This window comes from Urocitellus parryii, chromosome 8 (assembly GCF_045843805.1).
Source record: "Urocitellus parryii isolate mUroPar1 chromosome 8, mUroPar1.hap1, whole genome shotgun sequence".
Lineage (NCBI taxonomy): Eukaryota > Metazoa > Chordata > Mammalia > Rodentia > Sciuridae > Urocitellus > Urocitellus parryii.
Window position 1 is genome coordinate 81,913,404 of NC_135538.1, and position 11,794 is coordinate 81,925,197.

An 11,794-nucleotide genomic window follows, 5' to 3' on the forward strand; every position below is an offset into this window, starting at 1 on the left:
TATAAAAAAAATTTCAAAATTTTAATATAATACCACTACTAACAATGTATTTACTATGTGAAATTTAAGATTTATTTTCTTTTTGATCTGAAAATAAAACCCATTAAGGATATATAGTTAGAATAATGGGTTCAAAAGTTATTTGAATTAGTTTTTTTTTCTGTTTGGTTTTATTATGGTTTTGATACATTTAGGTACATAGATTTGTCCTTTTACTCAAATTAATGGTTTGTTTTCATAGTCTTATTTAATTAACTAATTTGTTTGCATGGCTGGATATTTAACCCAGGGCCTCATGCATGGTGAGAAAGTATTCTACCACTGAGCTGCATCCCAGTCCCTTATGTAATTTTTGATCATATAAAATATTTGCATGGTACAAGTACAGGTTGAAACCACAAAAAATGGTATGCTTGCAGAAGTGCTACCCTGACCCATTTCTTCTATTCCATTCCTACCCATTCTCTATAGGTAATTATTTTCTTTCTTTTCTTCTTTTTCTATTTTCACTTCTTTTCAAGGTAACAAGCATTTATTTCCCTCTTACACAAAAGGTAGTACAAAGATTGTATATGAAAGGAAAGTGAGGAACCGGAGATGGCCAAGAGAGAAATGAAAGACAGAGACCAGGCAGAGATATACATGGGGATTTGTCAGAGCTGACAATAAAGGCCATCTTTCCATAGGAGAGAGAGGCAACACAGGCTTGGGGTTTGAGACTTTTATGGGGGAGGTTCTGGGATTAGAGCTGAGTGGGTCCTAATGTGAGCAGTTGAGTGTGGGTTTGGTATGAGGGAGTGGTGATATGCCCTTGGGTGGGAAAGAATGTGGGCAATGAAGGGTTGTGTTGGTATGAGGGAGTGGTAAACCTTTCTCAGAAAGGTCTTCGGGCGGAAAAGTGAAACTTTTTCTTAAAAATGGTGGCTGTCACGATTATAATAAGTACTCCTTATTATAATTTATTCGACTAGTCTCCTATAAACAAGCGTTAGACTATTTCCAATATTTTCCTACAAAAATGATGCTGTCATAACTTTATGTATATGTTATTGTTACTGTTGTTTTACGAGTGACGAGTCCTTGCTTCCCCAATGCCGAAGTATAACACCAGAGAAGCATGCAGAGGCAAGTTTAGAGTGGAAAGTAGAAGCTTTATTAAAGGACATTAAAGGTATCTTCTGGAGAGGTAATATATTTGGTCTGTCTATTGGTGCAGATGCAGAGAGGCCAGGATATGGAGGACAGGAGGGCTACTGTTGTACACCAACAGCAGATGGAGATTTTGTGGGTCCTCCTGATTCTTTCTCCTCAGTAGGTGAGTCCCCAAGATTTTCTCTCTTCATGGCAGATATCATAGCTAAGTCTACTTTACATTGTTGGCATAATTTAGGATCCATAGGGCAAAGAAAACCTGAACATATGGCACCTCACACCATTTCCCTTCTTTTTTGCAAAATTTATCAAGCTATAAAATTGTATTAAAATTGATATTTCCCTCTGGTGGCCAGGTTTCTCCATCAGGGAGTTTGTATTGAGGCCAGGCCTGGTGGCAGAAGAAAATGAGGCGCTTTTTCTTGAGCTTCTGAGGGTCAAATCTATCCCAATTTTTCAATATGCAGGTTAGTGGTGCACCTGGCATATTGGAGAGAGAAGCTCCCATCTGAGAAGAGAAAAAAACAGGACTCAGGCGCTCCCGCCAGAGAGAAAACTGTTCTCATTAGGGACATCTCCCTAAGCTTGAGCTTCCTAAACGGTCCAGAAAACCCGTCTCTCACCTTGCTTTGCCGAGGGTGTTTCTGGTCCCCTTTGGCAAAAACTGGTCTCAGTTTGCCCTGTGCCAAAGACCCTGGGAGGATTCAGACTTAAGGGCCTTACTGATTTCCTCCCTGTCACTAAAAATCCACTACAAAAGAGAATTGCACACTCTTATTGCCTTTGCTCTGTAGACTAAAGGAACCTCCTGAGGGTAAGAGATATCTCTTGGTTGTAAGGTAGCGCTTCCTATTGGAGAGACTACCAGAAGAGTTGATTCTAAAAATGCCTCCCTCTAGCAGCTTAAAGAGAACACAGCACATTTTAAACATTGGAGCAGTAAAACAGACTAGTAAAAGTTACCTATGCACCTTAGGGAACCTGGGCAGCTTTTACTAATTATCCCACGTCTTTCTCTCAGTCCTACAACCTGAATTGCTAACATTTCTGACCTGCGAAGGAAGGGGAGCATCCAGGAGGGAATGAATGTAGGGTTGGGAGTGTTGTGTAGCCCACACAGAGGCAAATGTAATTGGGGCTTTCCCTCAGTGCCATTCATCTACTGATCACCCTAGATACCCCTTAGGGCTGTCAGGAGGGGCCTCAAGAGAAAGGAACCTTAGGAATATGTCTGAGTGTAGCCCAGACCCGAATTTTGGTTTGTTCCAAACTCCTTCCTCCACCTCCACGCATCCGCGGCAGATCGGGATTAGGGACACTGTGTAGTTACGCCAATTGCTCTCTGGGCCCAGACAGAAAAGTGGGAAGCGGCTTTTGAAGAAGCCAACATGCCTGCTCTGTATTGAACAGGTGATTGAGAGCTGACTAGGCCAGGAAACCTCTCACTTGAAACTTGAAGAGTGGTGGCTGCATTAATTGCGTCTAAATAGCCGTCGGGTGCCCACCTCACCCTCCAGAAAGAAAGAGAGAGAAAGATGCACCTCATACAGACGTGGGGTGCGTGGAGAGGCGCTTACCTCAGTGTAGATCTCGCTGGGGCCTCCAATCTGTTACTGTTGTTTTACCAGTGACGAGTCCTTGCTTCCCCAATGCTGAAGTATAACACCAAAGAAGCACACCGAGGCAAGTTTAGAGTGGAAAGTAGAAGTTTTATTAAAGGACAGCAGAAAAGAAAAGACTTCTCCCTGGAGGAAGAAGGGGACCCAAGAGGTGGAATCCGTGGAAGGGGAATGTCTTCCCCTTTTTATAGCTAAGGTCTTCATTCAGTTTTCCTGCATTCCTGTCACATTCCTGTCCTTTGTTCTGTTAACTTTCAGTGATGGAATGTAGGTGGGAAGGCCCAAAGGGTGGGCCAAAGGAGTAATCTGGGTGGGAAGGACTTTTGGTTTAGCATCTCGTGTTTGCTGGAAGCTGTTTCATTAACATTTCTTTGGGATGGGCTCTGGGCCTTGGGGACATTAGCATTCCAAGAGTTGTTCTGCTTCCCGCTCCCCACTCCATTTTCAACATGGCCTTCATTTTCGATTTTACTGATATTAGACCTGATTTACCTGACTACACTAACTACCTATCTTTAAATCTGACTTCATCATTACACACATATGTATGTACCACAATGTAGTACTTTATTTAAAAAAAAAACCTGCATACTGAATTATTTTATGGAGTTGCATTGAACTGAGTTTAAAAAGGATGTTTCTCACTAACTACTCTTCTGAAGAAATGGACCAATGGGATACACTTTTTTATTTTTTGCTGGGGATTAAGCCCAGGTCCTTCACACATGCTAGGCAAATGTTCTACCACTGAGCTACATCCCTAACTCCAATGGGATACTCTATACAGGAGACTGTGGATTTCCCTGCCACAGCCCCCCACCTCCTACCCCACTTTTGGCACTGGGGATTGAACCCAGGGGTGCTTTACTGCTGAACTACATCACTAGTTCTTCTTATTTTTATTTTTTATTTTGAGACAGGGTCTTGATAAATTGCTGAGGTTCTTACCACATTCTGAGGTTGACCTTGAACTCATGATCCTCCAGTCTCAGCCTCCAGAGTTGCTGGGATTACAGGTGTACACTACTGACAGCAATAATGAGGATCAGAGCCAAGTCCCATTTCCCTGATGTGAAGATAGAACACCTGAGAAACGCAGAGGCAAGCTTAGAATGCAAGTTTTATTTAAAGGAGAGAACAGAGACAGACTTCTCTGCACAGAAGGGGCTCCAGAGCTGTGTGTCCTAGGAAATGAGGGTGTCCTGCCCCTTTTATACTTTTTAGATTTCCTTTGTTCTCCTGTACTCTCCTCCCTCATCCTGCCTGTGTGACTACAGACAGAAAGGTGGGCCAAAAGTGGAGTGATCCTAGTTGCCCAGGGAGTGGCCCAGAGGGCCATTCATTTGTTTTGTTTTTTTTTTATTGTTGGTAGTTCAAAACATTACACAGCTCTTAATATATCATATTTCACAGTTTGATTCAAGTGGGTTATGAACTCCCATTTTTACCCCGTATACAGATTGCTGTATCACATCAGTTACCCTTCCATTGATTTACATATTGCCATTCTAGTGTCTGATGTATTCAGCTGTCTATCCTATTCTCTACTATCCCCCCTCCCCTCCCCTCCCCTCCCCTCCCCTCTTCTCTCTCTACCCCCTCTACTGTAAATCATTTCTTCCACTTGTATTATTCTTCTCTTACCCCTCCTTTCCTCTTATATGTAATTTTGTATAACCCTGAGGATCTACTTCCATTTTCATGCAATTTCCCTTCTCTCTCCCTTTCCCTCCCACCTCTCATCCCTGTTTAATGTTAATCTTCTTCTCTAGCTCTTCATCCCTACCCTGTCCTTAGTTATTCCCCTTATATCAATGAAGTCATTTGGCATTTGTTTTTTAAGGATTGGCTAGCTTCACTTAGCATAATCTGCTCCAATGCCATCCATTTCCCTCCAAATTCTATGATTTTGTCATTTCTTAATGCAGAGTAATACTCCATTATGTATAAATGCCACATTTTTTATCCATTCATCTATTGAAGGGCATCTAGGCTGGTTCCACAATCTTGCTATCATTTGTTAACAACTCCTTGTAGGGAGGAAAAATTCCGTGGAAGCAGGTATCCTTGATAAAAGGTGGAGGAGGGGGAAAGGCTCCTGAGCCATCAGCATTTTATTTCCTTTCCTTTGCAACTAGCTCTCATCTTGCCCAATCTGACTCAATCATTTATAACCTACATTGAAGTCTTTTGGCTTGCCCCTCTGCCACACCCTACTTGTGGATCTATTTATAAGATTTTTCCCATTGGGCCAATTCTTGCCTTATTTTAAAGTGAAAAAGGACATTTCTCAGTTGTTTCAACTTTGTCATATATTTTAACTCCTTTTTTTAAAAAAAATTATTTATTTAGTTGTAGATGAACACACAGTATCTTTATTCATTTTTATGTGGTGCTGGGGATTGAATCCAGTGCCTCACACAAGTGAGGCAAGTACTTTACCACTGAGCTACATCCTCAGCCCTATATTGAACTCTTAGTGTAAAGGTAAAATTTCTAAGCTGATTCTAAGCTGCAAGAGTCTGAGTTAAAGTGTAAAAGACTGGGCATTGTAAAGTTTCTAAATTGAAAGGCTTGGGCTAAAAAAAAAAAAAATAATAGACCAGGTATTGTTAAAATTCCTCTGCTACCCCCGGAACTGTAATCTCTGTAGCTGTTAGGACAATACCTGAACTGCCCTGCTTATTGCATGAGGCTGGTCTCTTGTGGTCTCTTTCTCCGACGCTCCGCCGGACCCTTACATTAGTAAGTCCAAGACAATCCCCTCCCTTAGAGTCTTCCCCTGCTAGAAACAGATGGTCCATCCCAGTGGTTTGCATGGCTCAAATTGAGAAAGCTTTTAAAATTTACAGTTCCATATTGCCCCACTCCAGACATATTAAATCACAACCTGTAGGGACTGGACCCTCATCAACTTGCTTGATTTCATATGCCTTACGATTGGAATTGTAGTCAAGGTTAAGAACCATTGATCTAGGCAGATGTGATGGCACCTGTAAAATAACAACGTAGATGTCACAATATTCTGGGATTCCTTAGGAGACGGAAGAGTCTCTCAGGCAAGTAACTTGTGGGACATCCAGAGTTTAACCTAGTATTCACAGGATAAATATGACTGAAAGAAGGAAGACACAGAACTGATGTTATGGATGTTGTGTGGGAAAGAGCATGTGTCAAAAAATGAAGATGGAAAAGTACTTTGGGTCTATTGTGGCATACATAGAATAATAGAAAATGGTGGTCAGATGATGAGTCCAAAGAAGGCCTGAAGTTTCAGAAACAGAAAGCAATGACCTGATAAGAAGAGATGTCCTAGTGTCCTTATAATTATCTGGTTTGCAAATTATAAAAAAAGAAGGCAACTATTCAACAGAGAAAAATCTACACACCATACCTGTGAGTGCTGAGGCTCTGGATCCTGACTTCATTAGCCCACCCCCTCTTGGAATTTCAGTGACCCTCATATTCACTTGCTTGTTGCTTCTTTCTGTTCTTCTAGTAAATTGATATGGTGTAAAATTTATGTGCTGCTCTCCTCAGACCTATTTTGTATGTCATCAAATAAATCAAAACTGCATTAAAGATTGACTGTATCTTTCTTGTTCTCTTGACTTTTTTAGTTAATTAACAAGAAGGATACAAGATAGTACAAAGAAAAAAAGAAAGTGTATATTTCAAAAAATTTTTCTTCCATAACAAACAGGAACAATCTGTTTTTCTTATTTCAGATCCCTTACTCCCTCTAAGCGATGAGAGTGACTCATGCTACTAAATTAGTGTGTTAAATAAAACACGATGTATTATTAAAAACAACAAGTACTACTATGTAAAATTTTTTAACTTTCAAATTTTGTATTTATTAGAAAGTAAGTACTTTTAAGAAAGTAAGTACATAGTAGATTTAGAAATATGATATTGTTGCGGTGTGAGGTTCAGGGTGCTACAGACTTTGAGCAGGTGATCTATTGTCTGGCAAACAGTATCTTCTTTCTTTTATTTATTTTCTTTTGGTACTGGGGATTGAACTCAGGGGCATTCAACTACTGAGCCACATCCCCAGCCCTATTTTGCATTTTATTTAGAGACAGGGTCTCATTGAGTTGCTTAGTGCCTTGCTGTTGCTAAGACTGACTTTGAACCTGCCATCTTTCAGCCTCAGCCTCCCGAGCCGCTGGGATTACAGGTGAGCACCACCGTGCCTGGCTCTTTCTTTTCTTTTCTTTTCTTTTTTTTTTTTTTTTTGAGAGAGAGAGAGAGAGAGAGAGAGAGAGAGAGAGAGAGAGAGAGAGAGAGAGAGAGAGAATTTTAATATTTATTTCTTTTTTATTTTTCGGCGGACACAACATCTTTGTATGTGGTGCTGAGGATCGAACCTGGGCCGAAGGCATGCCAGGCGAGCACGCTACTGCTTGAGCCACATCCCCAGCCCCCTGGCTCTTTCTTTATTTTTTTTTTTTAATTTGAGTTTTTAATTTTGCTTTAGATGACTGGGCAAGTCATGTACATTCTAGAACATCTTTACAGTCACTAAACATGTGAAAGGCATTTATATATAAAAAGGCAAGGAGAAAATTGATCATGATTGTCTAATAGGGAACATGAGTCCCCAACTAAATGTCTTACAAAAATATCAAGCTTGCTTTTACATTTTTCTACTACTGGTAAAAATGAAAAAAAAATTTGCTATGCCAGTATCTTCTTTTAATTTGGCATTTGGAGTGTCAGGCTAGTGATATATAAGTTTCCCCACACTTATCAGACCTATGCTGCATAGACCAAGAAAGCCACCAGGTGGCACTGAAACACCACTTATCAATGTTGGAACAAGCCTGCGTTTTCAGGGTACTGTGTGATGGTGAAACAACTGATTTTGTTGAAAAACAAAAAGTGCTTAATTTTAAGAACTTTCCCCTTCATATATGGATGAAGTCTAATATAGAACCACAAACTCCATTATTAAAATCCTTCTAAATAAAAACAAAATTATATCACTCATGTACTATGAATAGTTTTATCTTGTACACTGCAAAATAAAGATGTGTAATTTTGTAATAATCTTTTTGACCAGATGCTTGAAAATATATACAATAAATAGTGCTTGAAAACTTCGGTCCAGAACTTCTCCCATGATAAGAGGAACTGCAGACAGGGTTTCTGAACTACTGAGGTGCACTTCTTGGGATTTCCCTGGTGAGGCCTCCTCTTCACTCCAGAGGCAGTCACACTTTGCACACCTCTTCCAAAATATGGAAAACAGTGAACATGAGAATATGCTGCTTTTACAAAAAGATTGTATTTTTATTCCTAAACTTATTTTTTTCAAATACTTTATGATAGCATCTGCACATAATGAAGAAAAATTTGCAGTTTCTATTAAAACCTCATTTTGATCTATGCTAAATTAATACTATCACAAAAATATATAATATGGTAACTTGAAAGCATAAAATAAAAATTGTATGTCCTTTTTTTTTAACTTTCATTTTAGTCTTATGCTTTATTATGAGAGATTTTAAATGTATACCAAAAAGAAGAAAGAAAATGTAAGGAGTCCTTGTATACTCATTAGACTTCAATAATTATCAATATTTTGCATTATTTTTTTCATTTACAGTCTCTAATCTTTATTTTTCCAAAGCATTTGAAGTATTTTGTAAATTCAAGGCCAGCCTGGACAACTTAACAAGACCTGTCTCAAAATAAAAAATAAAAAGGGCTGCAGATGTAGCTCAATGGTAGGGTACCCCTGGGTTCAAAATCTAATACTGCAAAACAAAAACAGAAACAGAAACACTTACTTAAGTTCATATTGCAAATAAAGAAGGACTTCAGAAAAAAACAAATTCATATAATTACAAAACCATTATCACATTACTGGAGATCTGTAACTTTGTGTTAAAACTCAGTCAGGCACCATGATATCCTCAGAGAAATAATATATAAGTCCTGAGCTTAAAATAAGAATATGCTGTGGAGATTGAATACATATTGAGTTCTTTATTTTTTTAAATATATTTTTTAGATGTTGATGGACCTTTATTTTGTTCATTTACTTATATGCAGTGCTGAGAATCGACCAGTGCTTCACACATGCTAGGCTACCACTTCTACCACTGAGCCCAATCCCAGCTCCATACTGAGTTCTTTAAATAGAAATATTTTTAAAGATGAAATGCACTAGTATATATACATATGTATGTTCTACATTTTGTTGTTTAATTAAACTTTACATATCTTTGTGGAAAGATGTAGATAGTCCTTGGACAAATGAAAAGCATGCACATTTCTGGAGATAGGCAAGGTCCTTTTATTTACATATGTATGTAAAATTTTCTACAGTATTACAAATTAGATAAGTGCATATTTCCAAGGCACATATTTCTGTTTATAGGTTAGATAAGGTCCAATGTATTATAACCATACTCCTTCTGAATGAAAGTCATATGAATGTAATTACATTAGCTGAACTGTGTTTGCTGTGAGACTTCAGACTTTTTGACACAGAGCTTTGCTTATTCTGGCTTTCATACTTTTTCAGACTTTATGTGATGTAATGTTCCCTATAAAAATCTGACATCAATAAGGGTAGGAACTGACTCATTACATTTCTGAAGATAATCTGCGTTTTTGGCTTTTAACATTCTCCTCCAGGCCCATCCCTACTGACATCAGCTTCAACTGAAGCAGGCGTGACCACAGGGTTCGCTTACCTCAAATAGCCAAAGCTTAAGATCATGCCGCAGAGTTCAGCTGACCAGGAGAGGAATGCAGTTGCCTAGGCTGAATGTGATATTGCATATCCTTTTAGGAATGTGATGTTTAGATTTTATCTAGAGGCAGTGAAGAGTAAACAGTTAGCTTTTTTTTTTTTTCTCTAAGATCTTGAACTACTTCCATGCTATTCATAACATCATTATTTTAACCTGGTATATTGCCTGTGTAGGACAACTTTGCAGTATTTTTCCTGCCGGACTATTAACTTAAAATATAAAAGAATGTCCATATTAAGTCACTAATACAATAAGAATAAAAAATTTCATTATCCTCTGTGTGCTTGCTTTGCTTTACATATGATTAAAAAGCACAGGACAGGTAACTCATCAAATATCTCTAAATATTATTTGTTGTTATTATTTGTTGACTGATCACTTAAAATTCTAAAATCAAAATTCTGACTTCCATAGGTAGACAGATCGAATTGTTTGTTCAAATATGAAAATTTCTAAGTCCATTAAGCCTTATGAGTTATTTACAACTCAATATATATTCACCTATTATCTTATTATACAAGGCTTCGCAGGAAGTACATAGATCTTGGTTCCTATCAGAAAGAACATCTACAGACCCCTTAAGAAGCAGATTTGTTCAATAGAATTAGCTCTGGTCAGGATTTGACCGACTACATTTAAAAATGTTAAATAATTTGTGTTAGTAAATAACCTAAATGTGCCTCCCCCCCTCCTCTTTTCAGGCTAAAAAAAATGTTCTGCTTAACAAAAGTGTTATCAGAGGTGTTCTATTTAACACAAAGTATCTAGGCTAATATAAGTTAATTTCACCTAATTTTCCTGAAGTATAACTTCAATCATAAAGCTTACAACTTAACTTAATCTACTGAAAGTTCTTTGGTAGAAAATGGAAAACTTTTGCTTCTGGTGACGGTCCATTTCTTTTGGAAGGTGCAGAAACTTCTGAGTGAGATAGTACTTGGTAGTAATTCTCATTCTTAGTCTGATGTTGGTCAAGTTAATTCTCATAAATTAACTTGATTTATATAAATAACATAATACTATCTAATAGTAATGTCTGTGTTGGAGAATGGTTTTAGGCTGAGGTGGTGAATATACAGTAGCTGGAGCAATATGAGATTTGGGTCTCCCAGAGGCAGACCCCAATACAAGATTTGATTATACTTAGCTTAGTTGGCAATATGATAAGAGAAAAGTGATTGGGCAACAGGAAAGAAACCAATGAGGACAAGGATAAACCATCTAACATAGAGGCAACTGGAACTTAATTCTGTAAGGAAGCTTTATAAAAATAGTGCGAAGCATACACCATGGTATTAATCCAGCCAAGGGGTGAAGAAGATGGGATACTTATACACCAACAAAACAATATCATTAGTTGAAGTTTGCTTCTAGGAATATTAATTATTTAGCACTTTAAAGCTATACAGAGTAAGAAGGATACCAAGGCACAGAGATGGAGATACTGGCAACTCAGATTTTACCAGCACACAATGAAAAGCCCAAGGAAAGTGGAATGGGCACTGACTTGTCTTCTATACTAGTACAAATTTTGCCTAGGGTTCAGTAAAAAATAGATACAAGTTGAGCATCCCTAATCTAGACATCTAAAATTTTCAAAAATCCGAAGATTTTTGAATGCTGACATGATGCCACAAGTTGAAAATTCTTTATCTGACTTCATGTGAAATGTTGCTGTTAAAATGCAGATGTACTAAAATATAATGTATAAAATTACCTTCATACTATGTATATGAAGTATATGTTAAATACAATGAATTTCATGTTTAGACTTTGGTTTCATCCCCTAAATATCTTATTGTGTACATGCAATTTTTGCTTTTTTTTTGGTGCTGGGGATTGAACCCAGGGCCTTGTGCATGCTAGGCAAGCACTTTACCAACTGAGCTACATCCCAAGTCCACAAATATTTTTAAAAACCCAACAAACCTGAAGTCTAAAACATTTCTAGTCCTAGGCATTTCAGATAAGGGATACTCAATCTGTATTAAAATAAGAAATTAAATTTATCTCAGTAGAAAATATTGTTATTTCATACTATACCCTTCCCTTATAACATAGTTTCTTTTCTGAATTAGTAAAAGGCAAGTTGCTGTAACAGTAAGACTCAAAAACATTGTGATTTAAAGAATAGAGAAATTACTTTCTCATTTAACAGTCAGTGTGACAGATCTCCATGTGGTAATTCATGGACTCAGGTTTCTTCTATCTTGTTGCTACATGATCCACCAGGGAAACTCTTTGTTTACATGA